Source organism: Bos indicus, chromosome 2, assembly GCF_029378745.1.
Source record: "Bos indicus isolate NIAB-ARS_2022 breed Sahiwal x Tharparkar chromosome 2, NIAB-ARS_B.indTharparkar_mat_pri_1.0, whole genome shotgun sequence".
NCBI lineage: Eukaryota > Metazoa > Chordata > Mammalia > Artiodactyla > Bovidae > Bos > Bos indicus.
Window position 1 is genome coordinate 105,396,964 of NC_091761.1, and position 21,374 is coordinate 105,418,337.

Consider the following 21,374-nt stretch of genomic DNA (forward strand, 5'->3'; position numbering starts at 1 on the left):
GAAGAGCTGAAGCCCCAGAGTCCTTTTCATTCATCCAGAAAAGAAAATGGTGGCTTAGGCCAGGGTGACAATGCTAGAGACTGAATTCTGAATGTGATTAGAAGGTAGAGCCAACTGATGTAACTGCCGATAGGTTTGGATGTGAAGAATAGGAGAAAAAGCGATGTTAAGGCTAACTTCTCAGTTTCTGGCGTGAACAACTAGAAAGAGAGACTTGCTCTTCCTCTGGGCTCCCATGAACTTTTATTCCTTCACTATTGTAAAACTCTAATAACAATTGTGTGTGTGTATCTCTCCCACTAGGTGCTCTGTCTCTTAACTTTCAGGTCATAATATGCTGAAACTCTAATGAAAGTTATGGGGTTTTGCCCATGAGGGGAAAAACGTACATACAGAAATCCATACTAACTTTTGTATTTAATTTCAAAAGGTTTATTTATCTCCTGAAGCTTATCCAGTTGTCTCTGGGTGGTTCATGGATCCAAGATTTAAAAATCCAGGGACTGGGTTTATTTATTCTTTTGATAAATTATTACTGAGCACCTGGGACTCTAAAGACATTGAGGATCGGATGATGACCAAATAAGACAGTATCCCTTTTCATGGAGATCACAGTGTGATGTGGGAAATAAGCAAGATGCTGCTGCTGCTGCTGCTGCTAAGTCGCTTCAGTCATGTCCAACAGTATAAGCAAATAAGCAGGTATATCATTATAACTTGTGAAAGAAACTAATATGAGGAAAGGACAAGGAAAGGTTATACAATCTACTATTATAGGGTGTAGGAGGTCAAGTTCTGATTAGGAAACAGGAGTCATCCAGGTGTCATAAACAGAGGGGATTTAATACAAGGAGTTGTACACACGATGGAAAGAAGAGGACAATGAAAGCCATTAGATATTAGCAAAACAAGAAATCCACTACCATCTGCAGGACTGAAGAAACCAGAGGAAGAGGTGGTACTATCAGAGCCCAGAAGCTGGAATCACACAAGAGGTGTTTCCTCGTGGGAATTAGGAATTGAAGTGAGGGTTTGTCTGTCAGTGATGCCAACCAAGACAGAGCACAAGAGAGAAAAGCACCCTGGCTTCTACCACACCCCAGGGTTCTACTAGTGTCTTCCCTTGGCCAAATCTGGCCCCAGTTAGTTCTCTCGGTTTGGAGTGGAATAGGAAAAGAACAGGAATGGATTGATTGGATGAGAGAGCCATCAGGAAAATGATTGACATCTATTTAGAAAGAGCAGTTAAGTAGACTACCTGGAGAAGCCAAAATTTAAGTTGAAACAAGCTAAATCAGAAGATGACTACCAAGGAATGAGAGCATTCCCAGCAAAGGAACTGCAATGGAAAGTTTCTGAAGTGAAAAGAACTCTGCCTCTTTGTGGGTGATGGGGCCTAAGGCCAATCTGGCTAGCCATAGCGATAGCATTCTCTAAACAATCAGAATAGAGGGCTAGCCATATGGCTCCTCTTCTACAACCATGTGCCAGGTGGCATATTGCAATGGAAGCAAGCCTCAAACCAAATTCCACCAGATGCCCAAACATTTCTTACTGAGAACACTAAAAGATAGCTGTACAAAGTGCTATCTCCTTTGGGGCAACTCACAAATACCTTGTCTGAAATATGCACCCTTAGATAGAGTCACCAGTATTCTGACAGCAAGAATTTGCTATTGGGGTCCTCCACTAAGTGGGGGCATACAAACCAAATGGAGTTCTAGAAAAAGGAGGTCATTTAGAAAGCGTTGGTTACTGGGCCTGCTAGATTCTCATACTTCAGGCAAAGTTGGAGGTGCTAGACCACCTTCCATCCAATCACATATCTTAAACAGCACTCATTTAATCACTGAAGAGTTGTTTGAAGAATTTCTTACACTAATTAATATATCCTCTAATGCAGACTTAGAAATTGATATATAAAGCACTTGTTGAGGCCATTTCTAGAGCATGGCGTTTTTTTAGGGTGATTTAAATATTACCTAGCTTCACAGGTGGCTCAGTGTTAAAGAATCTGCCTGCAATGCAGGAAATGGTGGTTCAGTCCCTGGGTCAGGAAGATTACCTGAAGAAGGAAATGGCAACCCATTCCAGTATTATTGCTTGGGAAATCCCATGGACAGAGGAGCCTGGTGGGCTACCCTTCCTTGGGTTGCAAAGAGTTGGACACAGCTTAGCAACTAAATGACAACTGCCCTTTGGAATGTAGATAGAAGCTAAGCTGCACTGTCAGCTATCATGTGCATCACACAGTTTATATGAAAGGCTAATTACAGACAATGAAACAGATGGGATGAAAGGCATCCAGTGTGGCTCAAGTCTTGCTAGCAAATCGGGGAGCAGATTGAGATGAGGCTGCTGGAGTGGGAAAGGGCTAAACCTCATAAGCCACCTTAAAGGGTTTGCATTTATTTCACACTGCACTGGAAGGGTTTTAAAACAGGGAGGTAACTTAATCTTGTTTGGTTTTTAAGAGCTCATGTTGGCTGCTTTGTGAAGAATGGATCATAGAGAAGGGAGAGTGGAACTAGAATATTCTAGGGGTTTAGATAGAAGTAACAGCATCCACCTAGCTCGATGGCAGTACAGATGGAGAGAAGATAGAAACATTTTGAAGATAGAAACACAAGAATGATGACTAGATGAGAGTCTGGAATGGGGCAAGAGAGAATTTGGAATCAAGAATGATTCTGAGTTTTAGCTAATACACCAGATTCTAGAGTGATATATTTTACTAAAGATGGAAGAAACTAAGAGGAAAAGATATAGAAACAGAGTGGGGGAAAAGAAGGTAAAAGAAAGGTTCCATTGTATATTTAAAAGCAAGGAGCATGAGCTGGTCTTATTTATTTGTATATACACCAGCATGACCTTGGTTGGTGCTTAGTACCTGCCTGAGGAATTGAAAAGAACAGATACGCTACTATTATTGTCATTTATCTCAGGTTTCACCTCTCACTCCGCCTCCCCCACTCCTGCTCCCTCTTCTCCTCTTCCTCCTCCTTCTTCTCCTCTCTCCTGCCTCTGCGCCTCTCTCTCTATCTCTTTCTCTCTCTCTCTCATTCTAAACGGTGGCCCAAATAAACACAAAATGAATCAATAACATCATACACTTCAGATATGAATAAAGATTCTTTAAGTCATGAGGACTTGGGCTTGAGTTGGCAGTGATATCAAAAAGGAATTGAAATAAGCTCAGGGATCATGTTTGGAGTCTGGATAAAAGATGTAGCCTACAAATTCCTCCGTCTCTGAGATGGCCTTCCATTGCACCTGAAGTTTCCACCTGCTCTTTGCAACTCTGATAGAGGACATCGGTGTGAATATTCCTATCCCTGTTGATAGCTGTGATGATGGTTTCCTCCTCTGTAATATGAAGAGGTTGGATAATCCCAAAGACTTAAAAGACTCCTTTCAGATCCATCACATCTTCTGTTATTTGCAATATAGCAATACAACAGTAACCAGCCATGGAGACATCTCTGATAAGTCTTCATGAAATAAACTGAATAGAAGTTTGATTAAAATATTTTACAACAAAGAAAGGAACTATATGTCAACAGTTTTTACATCAATTGTGTGTTGAAAAGATATGTTAAATGTACTGAGTTAAATAAAAAATATGATTAAAAGTTCTATTCAGTTCTATTCAGTTTAAAAATATGATTCAAATTAATTTTACCTAATAAACTGAACCAGACTTTGCTGTAAAAATGACAGAAGTTGAGGAGAGACAGAAAGGATCTTTATTTATGTATCATTTCTACAAAGGAACTTGGAGAAGGAAATGGAAACCCACTCCAGTGTTCTTGCCTGGAGAATTCCATGAACAGAGGAGCTTGGTAGGCTTCAGTCCATGGAGTCGCAGAGTCAGACACAACTGAGTGACTATCAATCACTCACTCTACAAAAGAAGAAACTCTTATTCTTGGGTACATTAGGAAAAAAATATTACTCGCTTTTCTGTATTTCTGTATATTTCAACAAATAGAGAATAGTACTCCATGGTATACTTAATTCTAAAACATAGTTTAAGAGTTTTCAAGAAAGAAAAACTTACTGAAAGCCTCAAAAATAAATTAATAGAGTAAAAAAAAAAAAAAGCTATGTCTCATAACAGCAGATTTCCCAGAGCTGTCCACCATATTAAATTATATCTAAGACTCTTTGCCAAGGAAATAGATACAGTCCGTTACCAGAAAGAAAAAATTTTACCCTGAGAAGATTATGTATATTCATGCAGTTCAGAACATCTCAGAAAATATGTTATCATATTCCTTCACTAAATCACTAATCTATCCACTGTTAAAATTGAGTCCAATTTTGCACCAGGCCTCCTAATAGCTAATGCAAAACTAACAAAGAATAAGCTACTAAATATTCATTATGACATAGAAGGAGGCATATCATTTTGGAAAGGACAGTAAGTATTTCCTTTAAATGGTGGTGAGGCTGTGAGAAGCAGTCAGTAACTGCTTGCTTCGGCTGGCTGTGACATTTTGTGTGGCTGTACTTCTCACCAAAAGTCAAGGGCATCCTGTTTAAACACAATTCAGTGAAGGGTTAGGGCAAAACAGACCTTGAGTGGTGCCACTGAACCCAAGGATAAAAGCAAAAGATCGAGAATGTCTGATACAGAGGCTATGATCCACATGTAACTTGAAATGTGACTGGTCTGAACTGAAATGGTCTGTAAGCCTAAAATACACACTAGCTTCTGAAGCCTTTATACAACAACAAAAAAGAACTATATCTCAACAGTTTTTACATCAATTGTGTGTTGAAAAGATATGTTGAATGTACTGAGTTAAATAAAAAATATGATTAAAATTAATTTTACCTAATTATTTTACTTTTTAGAAAATATGGCCACTAGAAATTTTAAAATCCTAAAAGTGGCTCACATTTGTGTCTTGCATTGCATTAATATTATCATTAGGAAGTGCCAAGCTGGAGGAATGATCTTGCCACTTCACCTTGGCTGTGTTGCTTCTTCTCCTCACTCATCTTTCTCCTTATCTGTACACTGAGAAATCCGGATACCCATTTCCAAGGGCTAAGTGGGCTAGCTTGTATAAAGTGTCTAACATGATGCCTGACATGTTGTAGGAATACACAGTGTTTTGCTTCCCTACTTTCCAGCCCCAAAACTTACTTTGGGGGCTGAAAGTGGGAAAACGACATATTCTGGTTTCTAAGGTAATCCTGTTAAACCATCTACCTAGAAGCCTCCTTGCCCGAGGTCTGGGACTATTTTTCTCTGCCTTGAGGAAGAGCAGTACTCTGTGATTTCAGTGCCTCAAGACAGATAACTCTGGCCCCTGTGGAACAGCCAGGGTGATGACAGAGAGGGCCTGTTTATAGAAGAGAGGGGTCGAACACTACTCAAGGACTTTGTTTAAAATTCTTCTTGTAACCACACAGCTCTCTGTTTGGGTTTGCTGCTCTCATTAAATAAATATCTGGAGAGTCTTCAGGGATCATCTCAGATATGTGTGACCAGGGTTTTTAAGATAATGAACCACACTCTTGAGTCAAACTCAGTGGATTCCCAATTTGGCTCTTGTGAGTCACTGAAGGATGGTCAAGAGGGGTCAGCGAGGGTTGCAGTGAAGTTCTTCACCACCAGACCAAGAGAAAACGACCCTTGTAAAGTTCTACCCAAAGTCCCTGCCAACCAGCTCCTCACATAAATTCTTACAGACAGTGTTTAGGTCAGCGAGAAGGCACAGGGAGGAGGAGAAGGACCAAGACGTTATGATCTGAAAGGATCGAATTGGAGGAACAAGAGCATCTTGTTAACTTGAAGTTGGCCTGAGACTCAGACTCAGCTTCATGGCTTGAGTGAACATGTGCCAATTATTTACGATTAGCACAGGAACAATAAATTGATGTATTTTTTAAATAATTTGAAATGCTGGTGATGCAGGAATATTTGGTGATCTAGATTTGACCCTTAGTAAATCTAAGTCACTTTTAACTCGAACATTCCTGAAGGGAGATAGAGGAAATAGGGGGAAATAGTGGAGGTAAAAGGAGTTTTTTAATTAATAAACTTTACTTTTCAGAGTAGTTTTAAGTTTATAAAAAAATTGAACAAGAAGTACAGTGTTCCCCTAAATTCCCACCCTCCCTCTATTTTTAACACCTTTGCACTAGTGTGGTACATTTAATAATATTAATGCATTATTTTCAACTAAAGTCCATAACTTAAATTAGGGCTCACTGCATGTTGTAATGATTCTATGGGTTTTGATAAATGCACAATGTCGTGTTCCACCAATTTATACATAATATTCACAGTCCAAAAAATTCCCTGTGTCCCACGTATTCATCCTTCTCCTCTTATCCTACTCCAAAGCCACCAGTCTTTTTTTTTTTTTTTTTTAAACTATTTCTACAGTTTCTAGAATGTCATATAGTTGGAATCATATAGTTTGTAGACTTTTCAGACTGGCTTCCTTCACCTAAGTTCTTAATGGTTCCTCCAGGAGGAGTCTTTAAAACATCAAGAACATTGTGCCTTTCAAGAGATTAGGGGCATGAGAATAAACAAAAGGAAAATTTTAGGAAAATTTTGTGCTATTGTTTTTGGCTTCTAATATCTGAGAGACATACAGGACAAACTAACTCTGGAAGAGAAGGTTCCAGGATAAAAGGAGTAACCTTGGCATGAGGTGAAGGGTATGAGCACAAATAAACTCTGTACACACCATGGGAAGATACAGCTGTGAGGCAGAGGGAGCTTGAGTCTATTCGCAAGGAATATAACTCAGTAGTCCAACAGGAGGGAAGATACAATTTCTCCTGGGGGCAGGAATATGACACAACACCATCTAGAGCTATTATTCTATTATGCTGTTTTTTTCTTGTCTAGTTTAATTCAATTTCCAATCATTGACTCAAAGGATAACTTGACCCTACCACGAGTCAAACTGATTATTTTTCTAGGCAATTTTTTTGGTCTGTTACTGTCTTTTTCTAGAACCACATATTCCAGCTCATTTCATTTGTGGATCCTCGCTGTAACATAGAGGGATCTGCCTTCAATATATCTTAAAGACACAAACCTGAAATAATAGTAACATCTTCTTAAGCAAAATTTAATTTGGGGTTTTTCATGTCAGAGAATCTTTAACAGGCCAATGTTGATAGAAGGCATGGGTGAAGGAGACCTTTGGACTGGAGATTAGTGCGACCTGTGAATAGGAAGAGCTGCGGACATCTGTCCTACCACCAAACAGCTATCCATCCTTGAAGACGCAGTCCTCAGGAGAGAGCCATCAGTTGACCACAAGCTATCAACTATTCTGAATTTTCAGATCACTCTATATAGGTTACATATATAGGTTACATGCATAGGTTACATGGAGGATACAGGAATCTTACCCCACTGGTAATGCCACCCATGCCCTTAGCCTCTACTGCAGTCTTTGATGGTTATTCCAGGAGAAAAGCTCATACTCCAAAGTGTCTTTGCTTAAGTGAACCAGTGATGCACACTCAGATCTCCTCTGAACAACATGTTCAGGTAGCCATGGCCTGAAGGGAGAAAAATTTCCAGTCTTCAACCCTTTAGGGTAGTGTCAAATCTGGAGGATGAGGCAGGACTAAATATCATCAGTGAAACAAAATATCCTGGCAATGAGAAAATAGAATTTACCAGAGTTTACCTCAGGAAGAGTTCTATAAGTATTGTAAGTATTTAGAAGGCATATTAAAGCACCCAGGAGCAAGGAGATAAGACTCTTCTTCCTCTGAGGATTAGGCTTAGGTAACCTTAGATACTTGCTAAACAAGGAAGATGAATCCATTTAACTGAAGGTCTTCCACTTGTTGAGTGAAGTATGCAAGTTTGGGGCCAGAGCAGAATTATCATGGACAACAGAGAGGGGTTGAGTGTCCCCACCTGGGGTCCCTCTTCTCCAATTCTCCCCTACCCTCACATCACTCAGCCTTCTCTTTAAATAACTGTGAGCAAGCATTTGAAGGAGTACCAGGTTATTAACTCACTCAGAGGACCTAATCAATTGGTTTATTTTCCCAGGATTCCTTAATGTTTCTGTGTGGCACTGGGCAAAGTCCAAAGACCACATTAAGGTCCATCACCCTAAAAGGCAGTGCCCTCCAATGCAAGCAGCAACCTGAAGTCAAAAGGTGGCTTCTTCTAGCTCCTTCATTTGGAACTTTTCTTTTTCTGTCTGCCATATGTGCCTGTCTACACTCTGCCCAGATCCAGCTCAAATGCATTTCCTCCAACCGGCCTTCAGTTCAGTTCAGTCACTCAGTTGTGTCCGACTCTTTGTGACCCCATGAATTGCAGCATGCCAGGCCTCCCTGTCCATCACCAACTCCCGGAGTTCACTCAGACTCACGTCCATCGAGTCAGTGATACCATCCGGCCATCTCATCCTCTGTCATCCCCTTCTCCTCCTGCCCCCAATCCCTATCAGCATCAGTCTTTTCCAATGAGTCAACTCTTCACATGAGGTGGCCAAAGTACTGGAATTAGCTTCATCATCAGTCCTTCCAAAGAACACCCAGGACTGATCTCCTTTAGAATGGACTGGGTGGATCTCCTTGCAGTCCAAGGGACTCTCAAGAGTCTTCTCCAACACCACAGTTCAAAAGCATCAATTCTTCAGCACTCAGCTTTCTTCACAGTCCAAATCTCGCATCCATACATGACCACTGGAAAAACCATAGCCTTGACTAGACAGACCTTTGTTGGCAAAGTAATGTCTCTGCTTTTCAATATGCTATCTAGGTTGGTCATAACTTTCCTTCCAAGGAGTAAGTGTCTTTTAATTTCATGGCTGCAGTCACCATCTGCAGTGATTTTGGAGCCCCCAAAAATAAAGTCTGACACTGTTTCCCCATCTATTTGCCATGAAGTGATGCCTTATCTAGAATTAATTCATCCTTTCTTTGTAAACTGATAATTACTTGTTTGTAGAAACAAAAGAGGGGCTTCCCAGGTGGCACATTGGTAAAGAATCCACCTGCCAATGCAAGAGATACAGGAGATGTGGGTTGGACTCCTGGGTTGGGAAGCTCCTCTGGAGTAGGAAATGGCTACTTGCTACAGTATTCTTGCCTGGAAAATTTCAAGGACAGAGGAGCCTGGAAAGCTAAATCCACTGGGTCACAAAGAGTTGGATACAACTAAGCAACTGAGCATGCACGCAAAAGCAAAAGAAGCATTATGAGACTTTAGAGTAAGATACAGTGCAGTTTCTCTCACTAGAATGTAAGTTCATCAATTCAACAATATCTTCTTTTTTTATCTTTATGTAGGACTCATTCTAGGCACCAAAGGCCACACACAAAATGTACTAAATAAACATCTGTGTACTATTATCTCTGTTGATTCAGGGGTTACCTAGATTGCATTCCATCCTCCAAATTCATTCTTTAGGAGCAAAACCACAGTCCACTGCTCTATGATCCATATCAGACTCCAAAAAGCCACTTTGTGATATGAGGAGTTCCAGAGAGACTGTTCTGGTTGAATACCTATCACCACACCAGACAGTGGATGTCTGGCTAGCATTCATCTTTCTTCTGGTAATAGCACTCTGGTTTGCCTTTGGGAACACTCCTACTCACTCTTAATCAAAGTGGTTCAGAGGTCGTTAACTCCACATCCCAGTTGTAGAGGTAGAAACATGACTCAGATCTAGATAGCATTTCATCCCTTTGTTTACTTCCCAGTTGACCACAAGACCCAAGCCAGGTCAATGAGATGCATCCCTAGGACTTTTGCTAGAACCCTTGGGACAAGGGGCTCTTCTTCCGTTGTTCTTGGGCTCTGAGATGTGAGTCTAGAGTTTCCAGCTGTCATTCCATCATCTCATGGCTAGATTCTTCCAGACATTAATGTCAACAGGAAGTGGAGGAGAAAGCTGACGCAGGATGTCAGGTAGAGATAAACTATAGGAAGCAATATGGGATAAACTCATATTAAATATTTTTTTTTCTGTCTCTAAAATCAAATTTAACTAGATGTCTTATATTTTTATTTGCTAAATATGACAACTCAAGCAGCAGGAAGCCTGTGTCTTGGTGACCACTTTTGAACCTCTGCATTACTCTACATCTCTGGACTCAGCTGTGTGAAACATCACCTTCCTATTTTTGTTTAAATTAGTTCAAGCTGGATTGCAACATAAAACTTGCTCACTAATGTAGAAGTTCTGCCATCTTAAAGATGCATAGGTGTCCTTTTCAAGAAGAAAACATTCTTAGGAAAGAGTCATAGGCCAGAGAGATTAACAACAGGACAAAGAACTTCTGCCAGCTGTTTAGGACATGAAAGGTACTCAGATTAGGTAATACTTTATGCCTGGTGGGACTAGAAAATAAGTCAGTGACAGGACCACGTGGTCTAGGACTAATAAGCTGCATGGACTGGGATCAAAAGTGTGTTACCTTCACCAGTGCAATCAGCTCAGAGCATTCCTGATTGCACCCCAAGAACACCTCTCCTCCAAAGACTGTATGCCTACCTTAACTTCTGGGCTATTTACAGGGAACAAGGGCAGACTCAGATCTCCAACATGAGCCCCAAGTGATGGAAAGAAGCCAACATGTTCTTGCATTTTGAGGGGGTGAGGGAAGAAAGAGAAGGGAGGAAGAAGAAAGATTCTTTTCAAAACAGCCTGTTGCTTGCCACTCCCACCTAGGGAAGGACAAACTGAGGGCAGTCTGGGTGGGACAGCAAACAGAACAGTGTCTCTCTGGCACCTGGAAGCAAGCAATCTGATCCGAGGGCCCCAGAGACGGAACTTGAGGACAGAGCTTGTGGGGGTGGGGGGTGGGGGGGAGGGCAATGAGTTGGGCAGATTCCAAAGCCTTCCCCGCCCTGCCCTGTCTCCAGGCGCCAGCGCGTCAAGTCACTGCAAACAAACAGCATGGGGAAGACTGCCAGGAGAAATGACAAGGGTGTTTGTGAGTTGAGGAGGTTTCCACCAATCAGGCTGGGCAGGGCCATGGAAGGTCTCCCTCTTCCTTACTTGGATTTCTGCTGGGTTAACCACTGTCTTAATTAAGCAACTTCTGTACTGGGGTGCTGGGCCTAGGGGTCATTTAAATTCACCTGACAATCATTTTTCTGATTTTCATGCACAGTCTTCTGGAAAAATAAGTCAAAGCTAGCATTATTCCTAATTGTGGGGACAGGAAACTGAGATATGGATCCCCTTAGATCACACAAGGCATTAGTGCAGAGGAAGAAAGATCTCTACATCTGTGTCATCATTCCCAAGGCAAGACCATCTCCTCTCCAGGAATCAATATGGCACCTTACACGGAGACACTGAGGAACCCAATTTGTAACAGTTGTCTGTGTAATTGCCTTCCCAGCTGGCTCAGTGATAAAGAATCTGCTTGCAATGTGGGTTCGATCTCTGGGTCAGGAAGATTCCCTGAAGTAGGGAATGGCAACCCACTCCAGTACTCTTCCTGGAGAATCCCATGGACAGAGGAGCCTGATGGGCTACAGTCCATAGGGTCACAAAGAGTCAGACACGACTGAGTAACTAACACTTTTCTATATAATTAAGTACAACAGAACCAAATTTTTATTATTGCTTTCAAAAACTAAAAGCTGTACTTAGGGAGATAATGTTGAACCCCACAATTAATAAAGAGGGGACTAAATGCTTTTGTCAATAGGATGTTTCATTCAAGTTTGGGCAAGTTCAGGAAATGTCACCATTTATTATTGATTTTGGCCTTCTGTATAGCCTATATTATTGGGTGAACTCTGGGAGTTGGTGATGGACAGGGAGGCCTGGTGTGCTGCAATTCATGGGGTCACAAAGAGTTGGACACAGCTGAGTGACTGAACTGAACTGAACTGACTGATAGCCTATATTTGTGTGGTTCTTTGAATTCTCCTTCAAACCAGTTATACTTTCTTGCTGGTTCCCTCATTAATTACTGAGTAACAGAAGATCTCTGATATGTGTTCATTTTATAATGCCTAAGAATTGTGGCTTTACTCTTTAACAATGACTTCACTAAAGAGAAAGCACAGGACATAGTACACCCACAGTCCTCACCATCAAGGCAGATTTTTCTCAAAATTATGAAAAAAATGAAAGCTTTGTTCTGCATCATCACATAGCATTTTCTGCATCCTATCCTCTTAAGGTGAGCCTGATTCCTGGCCCTCTCATCCTCTTCTTATTCCTCTGCCTGCCAACCCAGTCAAACAACCCTTATCCCTTCCCTTGCAAAATTAAATTTATGTAAAAGCTCATACTCATCCTTATTCAAGTGTAACTGAGAAACCAGCAGTTAACCTGAGTCCTTTCCTACAGAGCTTTTCCATCATGTTTTCAGGGAGCAAAGCCTGAAGTTTAAGACAATAATTTCTAAAGGTTGAGTTTCTAGGAGGAAAATCTCAGACCATTCTGTGGCAAAGAATAAAGGCTTTTCAGAGGCCCTGAAATTAGAATATGTCCCCTCCTCCATCCCATAACAAAAAAAAAGAATAATTTTTGAGTGATCACCTTGAGATGGGCTGTTTGCCTATAGAGTGATTACAAGTCCGGAGAATAATTCTGAAATATGGGGTCCTTAGTGCAGGGAGAATTTTATTTGAGGTATAACATTATCTTAAACAAACAATCAAACATCAGACACACAGAATACACATGTTGAAAAAAGAAAAACTTCTATTACTTCATTCACAATAGCCATGTATTTTGTGTGAGCGTGGAGAACGGCTGGACAGCAGCAGCGAATTTCCACTGTTGCCCACTCTAGGAGGGAAGGTGCTGGGCTTATAGAAGACCATTGGCTTTCCTACCCTGGCTTACTGTTTTCTGCCATCACCAACATTATGTCTGACTTTTGCTCTTTCTTGTTCATTTGCTAAGTTGTGTCCGACTCTTTTGCGACTCCGTGGACTGTAGCTCACCAGGCTTCTATGTCCATGAGGATTTCAAGGCAAGAATACTGCAGTGGGTTGCAAGTTCCTCCTCCAGAAGATCTTCCCAGATCAAGGATCAAACCTGTTTCTCCTGCATTGGCAGGTAGATTCTTTACTACTGAGCCACTAGGGAAGCTCTGGTATTTGTTTAGCTACCTTCAGGTAAATCTTCTGAGGTTTCCCACTGAGCTCACGGGACAAGACAAGCCACATGAGAACATGCATAATGAAAAGACTTGATCAGATCAATAGAGATGCTCATCCCAGGTGCTTCTCCTGATGTGACTCCTCATTGCTATGTATCCTGCCTACTCACATCTGATCTACAGTTAAGTTGCTGAGACAGGCTTTGGGGCTGGCACCAGAAGTCCTCAAAGTGCAGTGACATTGTAGATCAGACTTATCTTCCACCAAGTTTAAATTGGGGAAACTGTCTCCTTATAGGAGACTTCCAGGGGTCTCAGACCAGAACCAGCCCGTGAGTATCCAAGTGGGGTCTTAGATGTGGTGAGCTGTAGCCAACAAGAACTCAGTCACCAGGAGTTACCAGATCTATCCAGATCTATGTCTCTATTTAATCCCTTCATCTCACTGTTGCCAGCACTCCCATGGACTTTGTGCAGGGCTAAGGCTATGGGAAAGAGCCAAAAATCCCTTCATCTGGGGCTCTGCCCCCACAACTCTGAGAACTAAATACTAGAGATGATCTGCCTTTCAGAACTTATCAGCCAATCTTTAAAAAGAACCTATAACTGAATGGCAGTTATGTGGTTTCACCTTCTCCCACCCCCCCACCCCCACCCCCCACTGCCTCTGCCGTCTCACCTTCAATTTCCAGAGTTCATGTCCCACTTTTGGAACACAGGTGGTTGTATAGTCATCTTTACATCACTTGGAGATGATTTAGCTGAATTTCATCAGAGAGCAAAGGGCAGGCAAACAAGCTACTTGATTGGGTTGTTGTCAGAACCAGAACTAGAACACAGAGCTGGAAGTATCAAGAAACTCATTCATCTGGAAATCTGTCTCTGATTCCTATCCTGTTTATCTCCATTTTAAATGAAATAATTTAGGATGATGTACATAAAAGTGCCTTTAATATATGGAACATGTATTCAGTTCAGTTCAGTTACTCAGTCATGTCTGACTCTTTCTGACCCCATGGACTGCATCATGCCAGGCCTCCCTGTCCACCAACTCCCAGAGTTTACCCAAACTCATATCCATTGAGTTGGTGATGCCATCCAACCAGTTCATCCTCTGTCGTCCCCTTCTCCTCCCACCCCACTGGTCAAATGCTTTACATGAATTAACATATCTAATTCTTCAAGCTGAGGCTCAGGGAAGTTTAGAAATTTGCCCATAAACACATCTATCAGATTCCAAATCCTCTGTTTCAACAGGGCAGCTATATATTCCCCAAGCTATTTACCTGGGTTGTTCACCTCTGATAGCTGATCTAATGCTGTCAGCTTTAGTTCTGGCTCTCTAGTTTAATATGTCTTAATGAGATTAAAAACAACTCCACTCTATCCCAACACAAACTCCTTCATAGGCCTCCATGCTCCAGAAAAAACAACTGCCAACAAGGAGAGGGTGATTCAATGACAAGGTGGGTGGCATTGTGTGAATAAGAAGGAACAAGGCTCTTGCCCAAAGGGTATTTATACTCCTTTAGCTCCAGTGCCTGTCGACTCACTTCCTTTCAAATACCACCCACTTTAAAACATGTGTCACCGTGCATGAGCCCCACTAATTCTGAGTCTTCATTTCCTAACCAGACTGAAACAGTGGGTGTTTAATTATTATTTTTATTGTTTCCTATATGTGAGCACCTTGATAGATGTTTTCAAAAACAGCAACTCATTTAACACATTAGTATGAACAAGCAAAATAGTACCCCCATTCTGTTGATGTGAAAACTGAGTCCTACAGAGATCCAACCTTATATATTCTATATCCCTGATTAGAGCCACTGACCAGGATGCAGAGGCAATGAAAAACCTGACTTCTTTGCCACCTGATCTAAGTGTTGACAACATGTGTGTCTTGGTCGATGGCCAACCTATTTGACCTGAGTGCCTTCCTGGGTATTGAAAGAAGGTTCTACATGATTGTGGCTCCCTGAGCAGGTTGCACAACATTTCTATCCCATTCTAACAAGATGATGTCACTTCTCTGAGCGATGCTTTGTGGTGTATGAGAGGGTTATATCACCTACCTTCTAGGCATCTATTATTTCACTAGGTAAGATTAGGTTAAAAGGAATTTCAGGGGTCATTTAATATAATAATAGCATGCATTGAATAATTGAGGCTTTGTAACACTTCATCTTTCCTAAGCACTTTTATGTGCATTAGTTCATTTGATCCTCATCACTCTAGAAATTGTTCCTACCTCAAAGACTTTCATAAGGATTCAATGAGAAATGTACAAGCACCTAGCATGATGCCTGGCACATACTAAATGCCTGATAAATGTTGCCTTTTATTACTGTTAACTCTGAAGTTGGTAGGCAAGGTAGCCATTTTCTATCACACTTTCAAGGCTCTTCCGAGGATGGAGACTCTTGAGTTTTCTTGACTACTCATTGTCCCTCATTTTGCTTGTGTTGCATGCTTGTTTCCAGATAGGTAAAGCTCATGTTGTTAAGTCTGACATTCCCTACTTAGACTTAGATTACATTAAGACGATAAATCTCTCTCCAACTCTGAAAACTGGGAAAGGCTGACAGATCTGAGAAGTTGCCATTTGAGTTTGTAGTTCATTATGGCCTTTAGAATATTTAAGCAGCAGTTTGACAGTATTGGATCAGCTTGGAGAGTGGGGTGGTCCACTGGCATGAAAGCCAGAAGCCAGGAGTTAAAGTTTTCATCTTCCTTTGCTGAGTCACTGAAGACCAAAATCAAGACATTAGCCTTCCCTACATGAATCATTGCCTGCTCAAAATGACCTGCTTTTGCTTCACTCTTGTGTAATTATAAAGTTTCACTGCATACAGTTACAACTGTTTTAGGGGAGGTAGGCTTGAGATACTTATTTCCAGGCACTTTAAATACTTGGCCAATCACATGGTAAACAAGATCATGGATTAACCTTGTCAGTTAAACCTAAAAAGGGGGGATTTCCCTTGCAGTCCAGTGGTTAAGAATCCACCTGCCAATGCAGAAGACACAGATTTGATCCTTGGTGTGGGAAGATCCCACATGCTGCGGAGCAACTAAGCTGTGTCCTGAAACTACTGAATCCTGAGTGCCCTAGAGCCCATGCTCTGCAACAAGAGAAGCCACCCCAGTGAGAAGCCCGCACATCACAACAAAGAGTAGACCCCTCTCCCACAACTAGAGGAAGCCCAAGCACAGCAATGAAGACCCAGCACAGCCAAAAAAAAAAAAACTAAAAAATGATCCAAAATGTATTTGGAGCATGGGTTTGGGAGCTCTTACCTGCTGATGTCCTTGAACTGTCGGGCATTGATCAGATACCTGAGCACAACTAGGTCCAGAGACCCCAGTCTTTGAGGACTCACAGCACACAGCAGCAGATGCTTCCTCAGGGCCTTCCCTTCTTCTGTCCCCTAGATCGGGTTCCGGTCTAAGTCTAGTCTTAGTCTCTCAGCTGTGTCTGACTCTTTGTGACCTCATGGATTGTAGCCCACCATGCTCCTCTGTCCATGGGATTTCTCAGGCAAGAATACTGGAGTGGGTTGACATTTTCTTCTCCAGGGGATCTTCCTGACCCAGGGATCAAATCTGAGGCATCTGAATTGCAGGCAGACTCCTTACTGTCTATGCCACCAGGGAAGTCCAACCCAACCCAACATAAATGCCCAGCAGAGTAATTATTAGATTGAGACTTGATTTACATTGAGCCCATTTTCCTGTTGGTGTGATGTCAGGCTTCTTCTTCACCCCATGAAGTCCGGCTTTACTGTTCATAATCAAGATTGCTCCCAGGGAAACTCAGACAAGAGCCCAAAGCTGGTTATTTATGCAGAAACTGGACACACACACAACCTGAAGGAAAATGCTGTACTTTTCTACTAAGCTGATGTACTGAGAGGAGGACTTGTGTGCTCATGTATCTCATCTTCTCTCTTTCTGTGTTTTTCTCTCTCTGCCGCCCACACAAACATATGCACACACATACACACAGCTGCTGCTGCTGCTAAGTCGCTTCAGTTGTGTCTGACTCTGTGCGATCCCATAGACGGCAGCCTACCAGGCTCCCCCGTCCCTGGGATTCTCCAGGCAAGAACACTGGAGTGGGTTGCCATTTCCTTCTCCAATGCATGAAAGCAAAAAGTGAAAGTGAAGTCGCTCAGTCGTTTTAAGCCAACTTTTTCACTCTCCACTTTCACTTTCATCAAGAGGCTTTTGAGTTCCTCTTCACTTTCTGCCATAAGGGTAGTGTCATCTGCATATCTGAGGTTATTGATATTTCTCCCGGCAATCTTGATTCCAGCTTGTGTTTCTTCCAGTCCAGCGTTTCTCATGATGTACTCTGCATAGAAGTTAAATAAGCAGGGTGACAATATACAGCCTTGACATACTCCTTTTCCTATTTGGAACCAGTCTGTTGTTCCATGTCCACTTCTAACTGTTGCTTCCTGACCTGCATACAGATTTCTCAAGAGGCAGATCAGGTGGTCTGGTATTCCCATCTCTTTCAGAATTTTCCACAGTTTATTGTGATCCACACAGTCAAAGGCTTTGGCATAGTCAATAAAGCAGAAATAGATGTTTTTCTGGAACTCTCTTACTTTTTCCATGATCCAGTGGATGTTGGCAATTTGATCTCTGGTTCCTCTGCCTTTTCTAAAACCAGCTTGAATATCAGGAAGTTCACGGTTCACATATTGCTGAAGCCTGGCTTGGAGAATTTTGAGCATTACTTTCCTAGCATGTGAGATGAGTGCAATTGTGCAGTAGTTTGAGCATTCTTTGGCATTGCCTTTTTTGGGGATTGGAATGAAAACTGACCTTTTCCAGTTCTGTGGCCACTGCTGAGTTTTCCAAATTTGCTGGCATATCGAGTGCAGCATACACATTACTCATCTTAATTTAAGGGAATATTTAATATGAAAAACAAATGTTGGTTTAAAGATCTGAGTTGAAAATAGAACCAAAAGGGATGGAGGAGCTTAAAGGAGTCTGTAGTCATTTTCATGACTCACTACCAGTGACCCACTCTGCCAACTGTGACATGACCCAGAAAGTCCAGTGCAGTGGATATGATGGTAGCAATGGCATTATGGGTTGGATTTTTCCCTCTGACTGTTCACAGGTTGAAGTCTTAAACTTCAACTACCCAGTAAGTGACCTTATTTGGGGATTGGGTCTTTACAAAGGCAACTGAGTTAGAATAAGGTTGTTAGGATGGATCCCAATCTGATATGACTGGTGTCCTTTATTAAAAAAGGGGAATTTTGGACATAGAAATACACATAGAAGGAAGACAATGTGAAGAGACATAGAAAAAAGATAGCAGAAGCACAAGCTACTAAAAAAGAGCCACACTTTGTGAACAGGCTTCCATAGCAAGTTGAGCACTATTGATGCAGAAGGTTTTAAGACTCCTTCTCCTACTTCCTTCCCCAATATGTACTTTTCTTAGCCAGGAATGTAAATGAATAATGGCATGTGTACCATGGAAAGTTCTGTGGGTTTTACTCTCTCACCATGAATCTGCATATGTTTATCTGCATACCGATGTTTGAACTTTATTTTCTGATCAATTATGGGCTCCCAAACAAAGTTCCAAGCACCAGGAAACTTAGAGCTGATCTGGTCTCATACTTTAGTTTGCTAGGTAAAGACAAAAGGACCCAGAGAGTAGAAAGAGAGAAAGCAATTCAGCAGGTTGATAGATCCTGGAAGATGTCCTAACTGCAAGTCCTGAGCTTCATCCTATACACCACGTTCGTTTTCCTTCGTGGAAATAATTTAGTATGGGATGTCTGATTAAATTCTCCCTTGCTCTATATAGGAGTTCCTTTATTTACTCCCTCTTTGGTAGTTAAGGAAAAAGATAAGGCCTTGCCTTATTATGAGGGACTCTGAGGTCATCTAATGTCTCTACAATATTTATACCAAGTGGTTTGCCAGTCTCTGATTAAACACTTTCAAAGATGAGAAACATACTATTTCATTTCAGACAGTTCTAATGATGAGAAATTCTTTAAAAGTGAACCAAAAATATGCCAGGATCTAGAAGGCAGAGACATTTTTAAAAAATTACTTAGCTTGAGCTTATGCCCGGGCTTTTGGTCTGCCAAAGTCTCTGTGATGATCACAATGGTGACATTGGTTCAGATGACACCTCCTTTCTACTGGGGATTACAACAGAGCAGAACTCCCTTCAGGGTGGTAAAACTTGGTGCCCAGCTCAGAGGACATTAAAGATGTCTGCTATTTTGGAAATAGAGACTTGAAAAAATAACGAGGAGTAGTAATTCCAAAGAATCTACAAAGTGTTTTGATTTGAAGAGTGGAATTCTGCCCCAAGGAAAAGCATTAGCTTATTTTGTGAGAAGAAAGTAAGGGGACATGTAGGTCATAGTTGCAGCCTGCTCAACTTTGCTCCATCCTATGGCTGAAAGCTACCCCTGATCCTGGCCACTGAGGGAGTGACACTGCAGGAGAAGAAAGTGTGGAAGAAGGGCAATGGATCAGGTGACCTTTTGTAGCTTCCATACAGAGAATTTCTTGTGGGTACCATCCCCTCCTCCTTTATAGAGAATCATCAGTGGTCAAGCAGGGATGGAGTTCTAAATCCTTTAAGGGTGGCTTGCTGAAATCAGGAAACCTGGTTTTATAGTTCCAACCTTGTGAGTTTTGACAGGTCACTGAATTTCCATGGATATCATGTTTCTCATTGGTCTAATGGGAAGACTGAAGTTAAAAGAATAGTTGAGCTCGGAGAACTTGGCATTCTATAGGGATTCATGTTAAAAGATACCCACTTCCACACAGTCTGTCTCTTTCCATTCAAGAAATTCCTGATAGGTAAGTTAGTGAGACTTGGTTGAAATAAAACAAAATTTTTCACTGGGAAAAGCTGGTTTGGACTGTTACTTTTAATAGTAAATAAAACAGCTACCATATATTGGGGCTTCCCTTGTGACTTAGCAGTAAAGAATCCACCTGCCAATACAGAAGACATGGGTTCAATCCCTGAGTTTAGAAGATCCCCTGAAAAAGGGCACAGCAACCCATTTCAGTGTTCTTGCTTGGAGAATCCCATGGACAGAGGAGCCTGGCAGGCTATAGTCCATAGGGTTGCAAAGAGTCAGACATGACTGGAGCACTTAGCATGCACTCAAGCAGCACTGAAGTGCCAGGCATGCTCATCTCAGTTAATCCTCCAAAGTTCCTATGATGTAGGTAGCTATCACCAGCCCAGAGGTGAGATAATCAAGGTTTAGAGGAGTTAAGTAATTTTCTCACTATTACTAGCTGGTAAGTGTAGAGCAAAAATTACAATCTAGCCAGTGTGACTTCAGAACCCGATCACTTACTCTTTGTAGGACACTGTGCCATGTTGAATAATATGTGTGTGTATGTATATGTATTTGCACATAACCATAAGATCCACTTTTTCAGATCCAGAAAATCCCAGGAAAACATATATGGATGAGAGATATATTTCCCTCAAAAAGAATCTGCTTTGCATTATGAAGACCCCATCCTACTGCTTACATATGTTGGAATTCATTTGTTCCAGGCATAGATTCTTGAATTAAGAAAGAAAGAGAAAGTGAGGACCAGATGATCCTTTGGTAATAAATAAATGGTTTCAAAACACTATTTAGACCAATTTTGATACTTAGAATATTCTAGAACAGTGTACTTCTCAGTAACATACTTCATTCTCAAACTTACAAATACTTTTAAAATATCAGAGAATAATAAAGAAGAAAGCCATGTTTCATGAACTCACCACCCAGATAACACATGACATTTTTGAAAATAAAAATAATGCATGTACATGGCTAGAAAGTACAATTACAACAGAAGAGAGAAAATTAAAAATGAAAGCCTCTCCCTACTCCCATGTAATCTTTATATCCCCTGTACAAAAACAATTATAGGGGTACCTAAGTATATAAAACAAATACTATAAGGGTTTCCCAGGTGGCTCAGTGGTAAAGAATCTGCCTGCCAAGCAAGAGATGCAGACTCAATCCCTGGGTCAAAAAGATCACCAGGAGAAGGAAATCTCAACCCATTCCAGTATTCTTGCCTGAAAAATTCCATGGACAGAAGAGCCTAGTGGGCTACAGTCCATGGGGTCTCAAAAAGAGTCAAACATGACTAAACAACAGCAATAGATATAAAGGGAGAAACTGACAGTACTACAATAATAGCAGGAAACTTTAATACATACTTACATCAATGGACAGATCATCCAGAGAGATAATCAATAAAGTAAG